The sequence below is a fragment of the Dama dama genome, chromosome 26, assembly GCF_033118175.1.
Source record: "Dama dama isolate Ldn47 chromosome 26, ASM3311817v1, whole genome shotgun sequence".
Classification (NCBI taxonomy): domain Eukaryota; kingdom Metazoa; phylum Chordata; class Mammalia; order Artiodactyla; family Cervidae; genus Dama; species Dama dama.
In genome coordinates, this window is record NC_083706.1 from 29,243,021 (window position 1) to 29,260,561 (window position 17,541).

The 17,541-nt window shown below is 40.8% G+C and overlaps 1 pseudogene; it reads left to right on the plus strand.

The window, feature by feature from the left end:
- The first annotated feature begins 2,957 nt into the window (after positions 1–2,957).
- Positions 2,958–4,377, plus strand: LOC133047070 (zinc finger protein 639-like; annotated as a pseudogene).
- The last annotated feature ends 13,164 nt before the right edge of the window (positions 4,378–17,541 follow it).

Here is a 17,541-nt window from a genome sequence, read left to right on the forward strand (position 1 = left end):
AGAGAGGGAAGACTGGCTGAAGCCGTCTCTGGTGGAAAGACTGAACTGGAATCTGACTACCTGCCATCTCCTCTCTAACTCTTGAGTCTTAGAAGTCATCAAAACTCTCCACTCTCGGGGCAGGGACAGCCTGCAGTGCAGGGACCTTAGTTATATACTGTATAGTCAGACCACTCAAGATGGCTGTTCCCTTGTACTCTGAGCCTCTGCTTTACCTATACCCTACTCACATGAATGTGCTGGCCCCCTGCCTCTTAGGCCAGAATGGCTCCACCTGCTAGTTTATTAAAGGAAAACCTCTCCTGATGCTCTTTAACCCAAGGAGCAAGGAGGGAAGTGCCTCAGTTGCTGGTTTCCCTGGTCGCCGATGAGCCAATCGCTGACGTCACTGCCCCTATAAAGGGTAGGCTCCTCCCCCGCACCAGCCGTGGCAAAGATGGCGGCTGTGCCCCGCTCACTCTCCGCCACACATGGTCGTGTGTCACTCCAGGACCCTGCTTCAGATGGGTGAGACTCCCAACCTATGAAGCCATTTATGTCTGGGTCACTGTTTCTGAGCTCTTTCTTCAGTCTTGAGGTTGGGCAACTATAAGGCTTGCGGGCCTGAGGGGTGCAGCCCAACAATGGCCAAGCCAGCTGAGAGGCTGAGGAAACTCCTGGGGAACGCCAAGGCACCAGGAAATAAGGACGTTAGGACGGGGAACAGAAAGCTGCGGGGGCGATGCCACGGTGGCCGTCCACTAGCATGTGGGGACCTGTGACAGGTGTCTACTGGGAGAGCTAGCTTTCTCTTCCATTATATTGATATTCTGTTAACCTCAGTCTTTTTCCAGCTTAAAAAGTAGCAGCCCCATCCTCATGGTTCATCTCATTGTAAGGGGTGGGCTTCATATAGACAAAATACAAGGACCAGGGTTAGCTACAAAAGACAAGCATACACCCAACCCATCACCCCTAAACAATTACAGACACAGGCTTCAGGGACATGGACTTACGAGCAGGTTTGTGAATTGGACTTGTTCAGTTACTCAGGAGGGCTTGGCTGGGGACCTGTGGCAATGGTAAAATAGTAAGAATACCTTCGGCTTCTGACTTGAGCTGCAGAAGGGGGCAAAGCAGTGATAGAGCGTGATAACAGCCATTGTTCCTGTGTCATCTGCAGTGTGTTACAACAGATGGAAGATATTACAAAAGGCCTGCCTGAGTCCTCAGGCAATGCAAAAAAAACAGTGTTTGGAGTCTAGAACAGCTGTGTGTGTCATCAGAACCCCCATAGGACCCCTATGACTGTAAGGGTTATTCAGGGTAGGTAGGGAAGGAGTGTATGATCGGGCCACACAAGATGGCTATTCTCTTGCTCTTTGAGCCCCCTGTTTAACCAGTCCCTGCTCCACCTGTGCCCTGTTCTCATAAACGTGCTTGCCCCTTAGGCCAGAAGGGCTCCACCTGCTACTTTATTAAAGGGCAATATCTACTCTTGTGATGGTCATTAACCCAAGGGGCGATGAGGGACATGCCTCAGCTGCTGGTTTCCCTGGTAGCTGATGAGCCAACCTGATGTCAATTCTCTCTATAAATAGTAGCCTTCTTTTCCATCCAGGTAGCAAAGACTGCTCCCGTGTCTTGCCCACAGTCTGTTGCATGTGGATTCTCCAGGACCTGCTTGAGGTATGTAAGACCTCCCATCTATTAAGCCATTGATGTCTCTGTCGCTATCTCTGGGTTCTTTTTCAGTCTCAAGGCTAGGCAACTACAAAACTTGCAGAGCTGTGGGGTGTAGCCCAACATACATACAGCTATATCCACTAATTCATCCCTACATTTTTACCAAAATATATCTATCTCTCCTTGCCGTTTTTAACTCTTGGTGTCTCTTTGCTTTCTTTCCAAAAAGCTTTTTCTGCTCCTTTGCCCTCTTCCAACATTGGCTTTTCCTTGTTTGCCACCTTTTCCTTCAACTGATCGTATCTCACTACTCACGCTAGGTGCGCATCTTTGTGTCCATCTCCAGTGTCTCACCCACTTTCCTCATCCCAAGCCACTGGCGAGCAAAATATTTTAAAAAGCAGTGGCCTGTGTGAGACTTCCCTGGTGGTCCAGTGGCTGAGACTCCACATTCCCAATGCAGGGGCCCCGGGTTTGCTTCCTGGTCGGGGAACTAGATCCCACATGCCGCAGCTAAGAGAGTTCACATGCTGCAACTAAGACCTGGCGCAGCCAAAAAATAAAATATTTTAAAAAGCAGTGTCCTGCAGCACCAATTAGCTATAATATAGATGTGTAAGTCCTCCCCACATGTGTGCATGCTAAGTTGCTCAGTCGTGTCTCTTTGCGACCCTATAGACTGTAGCCTACCGGGCTCCTCTGTCCATGGCATTCTCCAGGCAGGAATACTGGAGTGGGTTGCCATGCCCTCCTCCAGGGGATCTTCCTGACCCAGGGATCAAATCCATGTCTCTTATGTCTCCTGCGTTGGCAGGTGGGTTCTTTACCACTAGTGCCACCTGGGAAGCCCAGTCTTCCCCACCCCCACCTTTAAATCAAGTCTTATGGACCAGCCTACCTGAGGTACCCAATAAGCATGATTCCATAAACATGTGTGCATACACGATTTGAACAGTCTTCTTTTTCTCTGAGACCAACGTTTTTCAGTCAGTATGATGTCTGTTTTATTACCTTGCATTTGTTTAGGACTTGAATTCTTCCTAGCTGGAAAATGCTAGAAGTTCTAAAAAAGAAACTTGATGTTCTTTAAAATACTGTATTATAAGGCCCAGTGAAACGCCAACCTGAGCGGCGCCGCCCCTCCACCCGCGCTCGGGCATCTTGGCCACTGCCTTGCAGCTGCGCCTGGCCTGGCCAGGCGGCCCTGGGGACTGGCATATTTCACCATCCATGAAAACGTCCCTGTAATTCTCCTCACTCCAGTATTAAGAATTGCACCAAATTAAAAAAATATGAATGAATATCCTAAAAAAAGGAAAAGGAAGACTTTACATCCTTCTCGTTATTCAGATTCCTCTGGAATAAGCAAAATTGCAGATGGATTGAAGAATTTTTTCTGATCATTGTTACAGTGTTTGTTCTGTGAGACAACCAGACTTAAAATATTTTGACAACAAAATCTTTGATTCTGATACAGAGACGTCGAATGAATTGCCAAAATTTACAGATGGAATCTAGGCCAGAAACAGAAATTAAAACTACCTGGTTCCCAGTCCTGTACTTAAAATTCTAGACCCCACTGCCTTTCCTACAGAAAAAATCTGATATTGAAATTTGTGGTGAAAGACTGTGACTCCCCTGAATCAGTCCACCAAAAAACCCAAGAAGAGAGCCCCGTAAAAGTTCACACTGCTGAAGATGTTCCAATTGCCGCAGAAGTGCATGCAATTTCTGAAGACTGGGATATAGAGACAGGAAACCATTCCTCTGAGAGTCTCCAAGTCCATCAGCTGGTGGCTGATGAAGAGCTACCAGCAAAACTTTGCAGAATTGTTGACAAGAGCCAAGCTTTGAATGTGACTGCTCAGCAGAAATGGCCTTAACTGAGAGCTAGCAACAGTGGCCTCTATAAATGTGAACTTTGTGAGTTCAACAGAAAATATTATTCTGATTTAAAGCAGGCGTATGATCTTGAAGCACAGGTGTACTGGTTCAAACGTGTGTCTAGTATGCAAAGAGAGTTTCTCTACCAGCATGCTTCTGATAGAACATGCCAAACTGCATGAAGAGGATCCTACATTTATAAATACTGTGATGATAGACAGTAATTTTTGAGAACTTCAGCCAGCGCATTGCAGACACCCATTTTAGTGATCACCTTTATTGGTGTGAGCAATATGACATACAGTTCTCCTCAAGCAGTGAACTCTACCTACATTTCCAGGAGCAGCTGTGGTGAACAATATTTGTGTCAGTTCTGTGAATGTGAAATGAGTGATCCAGAAGACTTGCACAGCCATGTGGGAAATGAGCATGCATGTAAATTAATAGAGTTAAGTGGTAAGTATAACAATGGAGAACGTGGACAGTATAGCCTCTTAAGCAAAATCACATTTGACAAATGTAGAAACTTTGGAGTAGACTTCATACAAATGGTAAGAGACATGTTGCTACTGAACACAGTAAAATTTTCCCCTATGTTTGTGATGACTGTGGGAAAGGCTTCTCAAGTATGCTAGAATATTGCAAACATTTATCTGAAGGGATTTATTTATGTCAATACTGTGAATATTCAACAGGACAGATTGAAGATCTTAAAATTCATCTAGATTTCAAGTATTTGACTGATTTGCCTCACGAACATAGTGACTGATGAGGTTTGGAAATGAAAGGGAATTAATAAGTCACCTGCCAGTCCATGAAACAACTTGATTGTTCTCTTTAACTTCCATAATGTTGATGTGAAATAATAAATTTGACTTTTTTGGAGGAAAAAACATACTGTATTATAGCCTTTTGGGTTTCCTCTATTAACATGTGAGCCAGCCGGGCAAGTGGACTGCATACCTGCTGTGTGCTTTTCACATACCTTTTTGATGTGCAAACTATGTGTTACTCAAAACACTTGATAAATAACTTATGAATGCATGCCTTTTTAGAATGACAGGATGACTTATAGGCAATAGGAAAGATGTTGATAAAGAAAATTCCAGATCATTGACTTCTTAAAGTATTTCAGATCTGGTAGATCTATTTCTATACTCATGTTCTTGGAATAAGCCTACAGCTTTCCTCTGAATATGTGAAAAGGCTGCTAAAATCTAGCGTAATAGATTCTGCAGAGGCCATTTTTTGCCTTAAGTCAAATTGCTGCTTAAATGAGAGTCATTAAGAAATGGCAGATTCTCTCATCTTTTCTACATCAAGTTCTGTAGTACCAAAAAACCTAAATGGGTTATATAAGAAGATGTCCTTTTGCATTAGAAATGCGTTCTAAAGGGGTAGGCCATCTGCAGCTCACTCATATGAATAGAGTGTTGTTTTAGTCGCTCAGTCGTGTCCGACTCTTCTCGACCCCATGAACCCAGGCTCCTCGGTCTATGGGATTTTCCGGGCAAGAATACTGGAGTGGGTTGCCATTTCCTTCCCCCAGTGATCTTCCCTACCCAGGGGTTGAACCCGTGTCTCCTGCATTGCAGGCGGATTCTTTACCACTGAGCCACCAGGGAAGCCCATAAATAGAATAGCTTTGGCCAATAGAAATACAATGAATGGCATAGATGTAATATAAAATGCACCAGTAGGCATATTAAAAAGAACAAAAAACTATTAATAAAAACACACTGCTCCCATCCTACCAATGAGAATCTGCATAAACTACAAAATATTTAGAGCCTGCCAGACCTAAGGTTGCAAACCTATTGAATCCAAAAAGTAAAAGCACCTCCTAGAAGAGAGGTTGTGACAACTGCCTTCATCTCTGACATGGCTGTGAAGAGGACAGTGCAGAGAAGAGGAAGCTTCCACAGATGCAGGTAAGGAGACAACAACTGAGCAACCGAGCTTGCAGTGAAATTTAGCTGACGTGGCCCCTTTTAAAAAATTTTTACCTGCTTATTTTTGGCTGTGCTGGGTCTTCACTGTTGCGCAGGCTTCTCTAGGTGCGGCAAGCAGAGGCTACTCTTCATCGTGGTGCAGCAGCTTCTCCTGGCAGAGGCTTCCCTTGTTGTGGAGCATAGGGTTTAGGGTGTGTGGGCTCAGTAGTTGCAGCTCCCAGGCTCTAGAGCACAGACTCAGTAGTTGTCGCACACAGGCATAGTTGCTCCATGGCATGTGGGATCTTCCTGGACCAGGAATCGAACCCTTGTCTCCTGCATTGGTAGGTGGATTCTGTACCACTGAGCCACCAGGGAAGCCCCTGACATGGGCTCTTAAAATCCTTGGGAGACACAACTCTCTTCTGTAGACTTTCATGGAGTGCTTGTGAGAGACCCGGGGCAAAGCAGGAGAGCTGAAGGATACACCAGCTGAGGCACACGTCTGTGGGGCCTGCTGAAATCTGAGGGCCAAACTAGAGGATAACAAATCCACAGGCGCTTTCGGCCTTGTGCTGCTTTTCATAGTTTTCAGCTAGGGGAGAAGCAACCGTATGAGAGGACCCCCAACCCCGAGGTAGAACATGGGGCCTGCTGCAGAGGGAGATCAGGAGAGTTAAAATAAGCTCTTCAGGCATACAGTTTCCAAGTATATCAAAGACGATATTTTGAGGCAACCCTTGAATAACTCGGTAAAGAATCTGCCTGCAGTGCAGGAGACAAGGATTTCAGTCCCTGGATCGGGAAGATCCCCTGGAGGCGGGCATGGCAACCCACTCCCAGTAGTCTTGCCTAGAGAATTCCATGGACAGAAGAGCCTGGTGGCCTATAGTCCATGGGTGTCACAACGATTTGCACACGACTGAGCAGCTAATACTTCCATTTTCAAATAATCTGTGGTGAGCTGAATCTGACCATAGAGACCAGCCCCAGCTCAGCTACAGATTAGTTGCACTCAAACTTCATGGCTAACATCCTGATTGAAAAAAAGATCTGCCCCTTGCTGGACATAAAATTTATTTCAGCCCCTTCAATTTTTAAACATTATATACTGCATTCCACCAAAATTACGAGGCATGCAAGGAAGCATGGCTTTGTCAAGAAACAAAATGTTAATAAAATTGGATGTTTGACAGTTATGACAGAGCTGTTGAAATTACCAGTTAGGGACTCTTCAAAAAAAAAAAAAAACCCGATAAATATGTTAATGAGCCTAGTTGGCTAGGTGCACAGTATGAGTAAATGGTGGATTTTAGCAGAGACATGGAAACTATAACAAAGAGCCAAAGGAAAAGGCTAGAAATAAAAAATAGTCTCAGAGATGAAGAATGCTTCGATAGACTTATCAGTAGACTGAACACAGCTAAGGAAGGAATCGGTAAACTTGACAAGTCAATAGAAATTACAGTAAACAGAGAAAAAGAAGGGAGCAAAATAAGTATTGCATTCTTTAGAACTGATAAAATAATCAGCCCACAGATCAAAGAGACTCAGATACACAAAAAGATTCAATAACTATAAACAAAAACACACACAGGCACATCATTATCCAAATTGTTAAAGGGAACTCTTGAAAGCAACTAGAGAAAAATACACTACCTAAAGGTGAACAATTACACAAATAACAGCTGACTTCTCAACAAAAACCACTGAAGCCAGAGGAAAAAAGGTAAATGCTGGGTCCAAAAGTAAATGCAATTGTAGTTTTATTAAATATCACCAAAATGCCCTTTAAGAGAATTGTACAAATTTGAAAAGCCACAGGCAATGTAAGAGTGCCCATTTCCCCAAAGCTTTGCCCAAAGAGTATGTTATACTTTTTCCAATTTGATAAGCAAGGAATAGTATCTCAATGTAGTTTCTTATAAGCAAGGTCAAACTCTATTTGACATGGGTAAGAGTCATTGCCTTATTTTTGGATGAGTTGTCTCTTCATATACTTTATTCATGCCTTTTCCCCTTCACTCGAGTTTTTAAGATAGATAAACATATTGACCTTTAACTATGATATATTTTGCAACTTGTGTCAGCCTGACTTTGACTTGGTTTATGGTATTTTTGCCCTGAAAATATACAATCAAATGTGTCCATTTTTGTTTTGCTACTTCTGGACTTTCAGTCATAGTTGAAGTCTTTCTTCTCACTCAAGATAAGGATGAATTCACTCGGGTTTTCCTCCAGTCCTTGTGTGATTTCTTCTTTTATTATATTCAAATCACTGGTCCATTGGGAATTCAGTCTTAGATTTTATGCTTCACACTATATATAACTTTTTCCAAACAACCATCCAGTTGTAGCATCATTTATTGAAATTCCTTCTTGCTCTCAGTGACTTGAAATACCACTTTAAAGATTTCATATGAGCTTGGATCAACTTCTAGATTTTTTGTTTTGGGTTCCACAGGCTTGTATATTCATGGGCTATTCAGTTCAGTTGCTCAGTCCTGTCTGACTCTTTGTGACCCCATGAACCGCAGCACACCAAGCCTCCCTGTCCATCACCAACTCCCGTAGTCCAGCCAAACCCATATCCATCGAGTCGGTAATGCCATCCAACCATCTCATCCTCTCTTGTCCCCTTCTCCTCCTGCCCTCAATCTTTCCCAGCATCAGGGTCTTTTCAAATGAGTCAGCTCTTCGCATCAGGTGGCCAATGTATTGGAGTTTCATGGGCTGTTAACCACGGTTTTAGTTACAGACTTTACAGTTTATTTTTCGTATGTGAGGGCTAGTCCTCATAAATTTTCTTAGTATTTCTGTTAACTTCATATGGAGCAACATGTATCAACTTGTCTATCTTCACAAAAAAGCTAGATTGGAGGGGAGGAACTGAGTGAAATCTATCAATAAACTAGGGAGAACTGACATTTTTATGATGCGGTAATATCTGATCCAAATATGAGAGATAACATTTTACCAAACTTAATTTTGTTTAAAGTTTTCCTCATATAAATTTGTACATTTCTGATTAAATGTTATTTCTAATATTTTGTTACTAGAATGTTCTGTCATGTCTAGTTACTGTTTGTTTATAAGAAGACTAATGACTTCCACATGTTCACTTTATATCCTGCTACTGGGTTAGTTTGATCAATGATTGTCTACGGGGTCCAGGTGTATCATATTGTCTACAAATAGCTAATTTTTTGTGGAATATTAATTGTGGAAAGTCAAGTTGATTATAACATTTGTATGAAATGTAGTTAAACTGGAAGACTCAAGACAAAAACAAATGTGGGCTTATGTTACCTGATTTCAGGTCTCATGGCAAACCACAGTAATTATAGTGTTGACATTGGTGTGAGGATATGTAAATAAATGGAATAGAACAGACAGTCCAGAAATGGACCTATACATATATGGTCAATTGATTAACAGTCACCAAGATTAAATGAGAGAAGTGTTTAAATAAATAGTGCTAAATAACTCGATACAGGTGTGGGAGGGAGGGGAAAAAAATCCTTGATTAGTAATGGTCTGGAAGTACTAATATTTTGTAGTCTTTTAAGAGCCCTTGAAGGAGGAAATGGCAACCCACTCCAGTATTCTTGCCTGGAGAATCCCACGGAGAGAGGAGTCTGGCAGGCTGCAGTTCATGGTGTCACACAATGTCCAACAGGACTTAAGAGACTGAGCACACAAGTTCTGAAATGTTTATAAAGTTCACAGTTTCTTATCTGTAGTTCCAGAATTCTCTCTAAATCTTTTGGTACTAAAACTCTACCTAATCTGAATTTATTGGCAAACAAACCTAATCTGGAATGTTTGGGGGCAACTTGTATAGCCTTTATGTAATTTACCATATTCATACATTTCACTGCAGGTATATACATATATTTGATTACAAGTTAACAGACCCTACTAATTGTGTTCCATACTATATAATATATGCAATTTATTACCTTGCTAAACCCCTAAAGTTCTGAATTCAAACATATATACAAATGAGATAATACATGTGAAACAGTATCCTGTTTGGCACAGAATAACTCAATATGTTTACTACACCACTATCACCACCATGACCATTATTATAAATTGTGGAAGTAGCTGAAAAAGTGACTACTTTTAAGTGTTTGGTTAAAATGACAACAAAGGTTTAAAGAACTGGCCCGTGGTCTGTAGGTGAATCAGGTCTCAGGCATCCGCAGGGAAGTGCACTGATGATCCCACAGAGACCCCGCCTTAGGAGGAGGTGAAACAAAGCCACGTGCCTTCCAGGAAACCTGCCTTTCCTTCCCAGGTGGAGAGTCTCCCTGCCTGGCTGATTTTTTTAAAATTTATTTTTATTAACACCAAAAGCATTTTGTATTGGGGTACAGCCCATTAACAATGTTGTGATAGTTTCAGGTGAACGGCAAAGGAACTCAGCCATACATACACATGTATCCGTTCTCCCACAAACCCCCCTCCCATCCAGGCTGGCACTTAACATCGAGCAGAGTTTTATGTGCTATACAATAGAACTTTGTTTATCCATTTTAAATAGAGCAGTGTGTACATGACCTTTCCCAAGTCCTTAACTATCCCTTCCCAATGACAACTTGTGGTTCCTTTTCTAAGTTTGTGAGTCTTTCTGTCTTGTGAGGTCATTCGTATCATTTCCTTTTAGATTCAAGATATAAGGGATGCTATATTTCTTCTCTGTCTGACTTCACTCAGTATGACACTCTCTAGGCCCATCCATGTTGCTTCAAATGGCCTTATTTCATTCCTTGTAATGGCTGAGTAACAGTCCATTGTATATGTGTACCCCATCTTCTTTATCCATTCCTCTGTCAATGGCTAGTTTGTCTCCATGTCTTGGCTATTGTAAACAGTGTTGCAATGGACACTGGGGTGCAGCTATCTTTCTGGGCCATGTTATTCTCTGGATATATGCCCAGGAGTGAGATTGCAGGGTCATATTTAGTTTTCTATTTGTATTTAGGATCTATTTCATGTTGAAATAGAATATATTTCATATTTAGGGCCTATTTTTAGTTTTTTAAGGAACTTCCATGCTATTCCAATTTACATTCGCACCAACAGTGCAGAAGGGTTCCCTTCTCTCCACACCCTCTCCAGCATTTGTTGTTTGTGGATTTTTTTATTGATAACCATTCTGACCGGTGTGAGGTAACATCTCATTGTAGTTTTTATTTGCATCTCTTAATAACTAGTGATGTTCAACATCTTTCATATGTCTATTGGTCATCTGTATGTCCTCTTTAGAGAAATGTCTATTCAGGTCTTCTGACCATTTCTTGAGTGGGTTGTTTATTTTGATGCTATTAAACTTCCCTGGCAAAGTTTACTTTGCCAACAAAGATCTGTCTGGTCAAAGCTATGGTTTTTCCAGTAGTCATGTATGGATGTAAGAGTTGGACTAGAAAGAAAGTTGATCACCGAAGAATTGATGCTTTTGAACTGTGGTGTTGGAGAAGACTCTTGAGAGATCCTTGGACTGCAAGGAGATCCAACCAGTCCATCCTAAAGGAAATCAGTCCTGAATATTCATTGGAAGGACTGATGCTGAAGCTGAAACTCCAATACTTTGGCCACCTCATGTGAAGAGTTGACTCGTTGGAAAAGACCCTGATGCTGGGAAAGATTGAAGGTGGGAGGAGAAGAGATGACAGAGGATGAGATGGTTGGATGGTATCACTGACTCGATGGACATGAGTTTGAGTAAGCTCCGGGAGTTGGTGATGGACAGGGAAACATGGCGTGCTGCAGTCCATGGGATCACAAAGAGTCGGGCACGACTGAGTGAGTGAACTGAACTGAAGCTTCCATGGTGGCTCAGAGGGTAAAGAATCGCATGCAATGCAGGAGACTTGGGTTCGATCCCTGGGTTGGGAAGATCCCCTGGAGGACGACATGGCAACCCACTCCAGTATTCTTGCCTGGAGAAGCCCCGAGGATGGAGGAGCCTGGTGGACTACAGTCCATGGAGTCACAAAGGGTTGGATATGACTGAGCGACTAAGCACAGCACACAAGTATAAGCTGTAAATTTTGGAGACTGATCCCTTATCAGTCACATCATTTGCAAATATTGTCCCCCATCTGTAGGTTGTGTTTTCATTTTGTTTATTGTTTCCTTTGCTGTGCAAAAGCTTTTGAGTTTAAGTAGGTCCCATTTATTTTTGCTCTTATTTCCATTATTCTGGGAGATGGATTGAAAAAGATGTTGCTATGATTTATGTTACTGTTCTGCCTATGTCTTCCTCTAAGAGTTTTATAGTGTCTAGTCTAACATTTAGATCTTTAATACATTTTGAGCATATTTTTGTGTATGGAGTTAAGGAATGATCTAATTTCATTTCTTTACATGTTCTGCCTGGCTAATTTTAGAGAATCTGTAGGGAATAAAAGAGGTAGCAGATTTCCCAGTAGGGCACAATCAGGAAAAGATTGTTACCATCCAGAAAGGATTTACTTTTCAGAGGGGGAGAGGAGAATGATTGAAATACACAGAAAGAATAGGGTAAGGATAGAGAAAAGAGGCAGGGCCAGAAAAAAACAGCTTCTTTCCAGAAACAACTCCTTTTCGTGAGTCAACAATAAGAGTGAGTCATGACCAATGAGTATAATTGTATGGACTTTAAGGTCCAATGAAAAACTTAAATTAGCTTTAGCAAAAGCTATAAATATTTTCTCCCACTTCATAGGTTGTCTCTTGATTCGCGGTTTCCTTTGCTGTCCAGTAGCTTTTAAGCTTGATTAGGTCCCATTTATTTTTGCTTTTGTTTCTTTTGCTTTGGGAGACTGATCTAAGAAAACATTGCTGTGGTTTATGTCAGGATGTTTTGCTTATGTTCTAGAAGTCTTGTGGCATCATGTCTTTAACATGGTCTTTAAACCATTTTGAGTTTACTTTTTGTCTGTGGTGTTAGGGAGTATTCTAATTTCATTCACTTACATGAATCTGTCCAGCTTTCCCGATGCTGAAGAGACTTGTCTTTTCTTTATTGTGTATTCTGCCTCGTTTGTTGAAGGTTCATTGACTGGGGGATGAGGGTTTCTTTCTGGGCTCTCTTCTGTCCCGTTGATCTGTGTGTCTTTGTAGTATTGCCTGATGTCTGGGAGGGTTATGCCTCTATCTTTGTTTATCTTCAGGATTGCTTTGGCAATTTTGGGTCCTTCATGGTTCCATATACATTTTAGGGTTCTAGTTCTATGGGAAAATGTCATGGGTAATTTGATAGGGATTGCATTAAATTCGTAGATTGCTTTGGTAACATGGCCTTTTTAGCAACATACTTCCAATCCAAGGCTTCCCTGATGGCTCAGCTTGTAAATAATCTGCCTGCAATGTGGGAGACCTGGGTTCGGTCCCTGGGTTGGGAAGGTCTGCAGAAGGGAATGGCTACCCACTCCAATATTCTGGCCTGGAGAATTCCATGGACTGTATTGTCCATGGGGTCACAAAGAGTCAGACACAACTGAGCAACTTTCACTTTCATGCTTTCCAATCCAAGAGCATGGGATATGTTTTCATTTTATTGAATTGTCTTCCATTTCCTTTATCAATGTTTTATAGTTCTTAGCATATAGGTCTTTTATCTCCTTGGTTAGGTTTATTCTGAGGTGTTATTTCTAATGCCATTTTAAATGGGATTTTTTTTTTTTTTACTTTTTCTGATACTTCATTTTTAGTGTGAAGAAATGCAACAGATCTCTGTATATTTTGTATCCTGCCACCTTGTTGAATTCATTTATTAGTTCTAAAATTTTGTGTAGTCTTTAAGGTTTTCTACATAGAATATTATTTCATCTGTACATGGCGACATTATGTTATCTGTATATAATGACATTTACCTCTTCCATTCCAATCTGGATACCTTTTAACTTCTCCTTGTTTGATTGTTGTGGCTAAGACTTCCATTCTGTATTGAAAAGAAGTGGTGAAAATGGGCATTGTTGACTGAAAAGACAGTCTGGAATGGAAGAAAATATTTGCAAATGATGTAAATGACAAGGGATTAACTCCAATTTATACAAACAGCTCAGACAACTCAATAACAAAGACAGGTCAGCCAAAAAATGGGCAAAAGATCTAAACAGATATTTCTCCAAAGACATACAAATGGTCAACAGGCACAAAGATGCTCAACATCCCTAGTTATTAGGGAAATACAAATCAAAACTACAACAAGGTATCACCTCATGTGGGTCAGAATGGCTATCATCAAAATGTGTACAAATAATAAATAAATCCTGGAGAGGGTGTGGAGAAAAGGGAACCATCCTATTTCTATTGGTGGGAATGTAAATTGGTGTAGTCACTATGGAGAACAATATGGAGGCTCCTTAAAAATAAAACTACCATATGATCCAGCAATCCCACTCCTGGGCATATAGCCAGAAAAGACAAACTCTAATTCAAAAAGATACATACTCCCCAGTGTTAATAGCATCACTGTTTTCAAATAGCCGAGACACGGAGGCAACTGAACTGTCCATCAACAGTGAATAAATAGGGACTTCCCTGTGGTCCAGTGGCTAAGACTCTGTGTTCCCAATGTAGGAGACCTGGGTTCAATCCCTGGTCAGGGATCTAGATCCCACATGCCACAACTAAGACCCAGCACAGTCAAATAAACAATTTTTTTTTAAGTGAATGGGTAAACGAGATGAGTGTGTATATGCTCAATCGTGTCCAGCTCTTTGCAATCCCGTGGACTCAGTCAGCCAGGTTCCCCTGTCCATGGAATTTCCAGGCGAGAATACTAGAGTAGGTTGCCGTTTCCTACTCCAGGGGATCTTCCCGACCCAGGGATTGAACCCATGTCTCTTGCATCTTTTGTCCTGTTCGATCATTCCCAAAACTGAAGGACTCCTTTATGAAGGCCCTTATTATCAAAATCTATCTTCCTTCTGCCAACTCTCAAACATCCCTTTTAAAACAGAGTTTTAATCACACGATGACTAAGTGGGTTTGTTTAGTCCATGAAACTCTGCAAAATCCAAGCCATCTACTTTTCTTAGTGTTCTGGAACAATAAATTTTTACAGATTTTTTTCAGTGGAATATTAGCTATAAAAAAGAAAGAGGTAATGTCATAAATTGCAGAAACACGGATCTGAAGAATATCATACTAAGTGAAGTATGTCAGAAAGACAAATATGATATCACTTGCATATGGAATCTAAAATATACAAATTAATTTACTCAAAAACAGACATTGGTAACCATAAGTTTGTTTTCCAGTGGGTAGTGGAGGTGGGGAGGGGAAAACTAAGTATGGAATTAGATACACACTACATAAAATAGGTGAACAACAAGGGTTTACTGTATAGCACAGGAAACTATATTCATTATCTTGTAATAGCCTATAATGGAAAATATCTGGAAAAATACATGTAACCGAACTGCTTTGCTGTATACTTGAAACTAACACTATATTGTAAATCACTATTCTTGTCCAACTCTCTGCCACCCCATGGACTGTAGCCTGCCCATATCCCTGTCCATGAGATTATCCTGGCAGGAATACTGGAGAGGGTTGCCATTTTCTTCTTCAGTAAATCACTATACTTCAACTAAAATAGATAAGTAAAATAAAAAACTGAAAATTTATTGTCCCAGAACACTAAGAAAAGCAGGTGGCCTGGGTTTTTCAGAGTTTAGTGGACCAGATAAACCCATTTAGTCTTCATGTGATTAAAATTCTGTTTTAAAAAGGATTTCAAGAGTAGGCAGCAAGAAGATAGATTTTGATAATAAGGGCCTTCATAAAGGAGTCCTCCAGTTTTGGGACAGATGGAACAGGACAAAAATAGGCTCAGATTCACAGGAGAGGATCAGTGAAGAAAAGAATCCAGACTTGACCAGAAATGTGTCAATTCTATTCATTCGGGCTGAGAAATTTTACCAGCTCCTTCTTGAGACCCACTATACTTGTTTTTCAGTTAGTTGCCGTGGACTAAGGGGCTTTCCAGATGGTGTTAGTGGTAAATAACCCACCTGCCAGTGCGGAAGACGTAAAAGACTCTGGTTCGATCCTTCCAGGGCAGACCCCCTGGAGAAGGGTATGGCAACCCACTCCAGTATTCTTGGCTGGAGAACCCCATGGACAGAGGAGCCTGGCAGGCTATGGCCCATAGGGTTTGCAGAGTTGGACATGACTAAAGCAGCTTGGCACAGCACGTCGGTGGGCTAAATGTTTGTGTCCCCTTCAAATTCCCATATTGAAGCTTTAACCCTCAACGTGATTGTACTTGAGGATGAGGTTAGATGAGGTGATGAGAATGAGGCTTGTGGTGGGAGTGGTGTCCTTAGACACTGGAGAACATTCTGCTTTGCTGTGGGAGGACACAGGAACAGGTGTCTGTCTGCACGTGGCAAAGAGAGCTCTCCCAGGAACCGAATACCAGACACCTTGATCTTAAACTTTCCAGCTTCCAGAACTGTAAGAAAATAAATCTGTTGATTAAGCCATCTAGCCAGTGCCATGTTGTTAGGGCAGGCTGAGCAGACTAAGTGTGTAGCAACACACTTTCATACTCGAATGAGTCAACAGATGTGAATTCAGTCAGTTTATATGAATCCTAATCTCATTATTCCAAAGCAGAAGAGCCCCCTTAAGGTACTTTTATATTGACATGGATTGAGTGTACCGAATATTGAAACCCAGTGAGATCCAACCAGGGAAGCAGCAGCCGTTATGCAACGCTGCCTTAGTGAAAATTATTTCTGCCTGGTAATGCTAGAAGTTAAACAATTGAATAGGGATAAAATAGCTAAATAGGCCACTTCTCTGCTCAGTTCAAACTGGTAATAGGTTTTGGAAGGCAGCAGGAAATCGTAGGCTAAAATCTTTTTGGTGGCTCACTGGCTCCACCTGCTGGACGTTTGGAGCCATAGCAGGGCTGTTGGTTAGACTTGTTAGGCATTTTTTGCTTTATAATTCTTTCTTTAGAGTTATTTTTAGGTATTTGATAGTTCTTGGTGTTACAACTTGTTTCTTCTTAAATTTTTATAATCATTAGTTGCTTGTAAATGGCTTTACAAATCATTTTTAAAAAATTTACCTTGTATCAGCAATCTCAGTAACCTCTTACTAGTTGACTAAATTAATTTGAATTTTCTTCTATACAATCAAATAATCTGAAGAATGAGTTTTACTTATTCTTTTCAGTATTATATATTCTTGTTCTTTTTCTTATCATATGCACTGGCTAGGATCTCCGATACAAAGTCAAATAGAATCAGAGGTAGGAAGCATCCTCTGCTTTTTCCTGGCCTCAGAGCCTATGCTTTCAACATTTGACACTTAATAATGTTTGCTACATATATTTTTGAAAATAGGCCATCATATAAAGGAAATTCTCTCAAACTAAGTTTACTGAAGTTTTTTATCATGAATTAATGGTACTTAATAAGGGTGGTGATAAAGAATGATGTATAATTTTGCTTCTATTTGACATTGTAGATTTAGTAAACTAGTAAGAGTTAGATTGCTGATACAAGGTACATTTAAAAAAAATCATTTGTAAAGTTATTTACAAGCAACTAATGATTAGAAAATTTTAAGAAGAAACCCGTTATAGTACCAAGAAAATAAAATACCTAAAAATAACTCTAAAGAAAATGTACAAGACCTCTAGTTAGAAAAATCTAAAATATTGTTGGGAGAAATTATTAAGGAAGACTTCAGTGAAGGAAGTATATATCTCATTTTTGTGGATCAGAGATCTTGATATTATACATCAGTTCTCCCAAAATTCATATCCAGATACAATGCAAACCCAAACAAAATTCCCACAGATTTAAAAAATGAAATTGGTTCTGCAGTTGCTTCAGAAATGCAAAAGTCTTTCTACTTGATGAAGAACAAAAGAGGACTTGCTCTCCCTGAATATCATAACCATGCGGATTGGGCTCAAGGATAGACAAATTGACTATGGGACATGATAGAGAAGTGAAAAACCAGACCAAGAGACAAAATGGACATTTGATTTATTGCTGAAGTTGATATTGCAGTTGTTGTTCTTTGTTCAGTCCTTAACTTG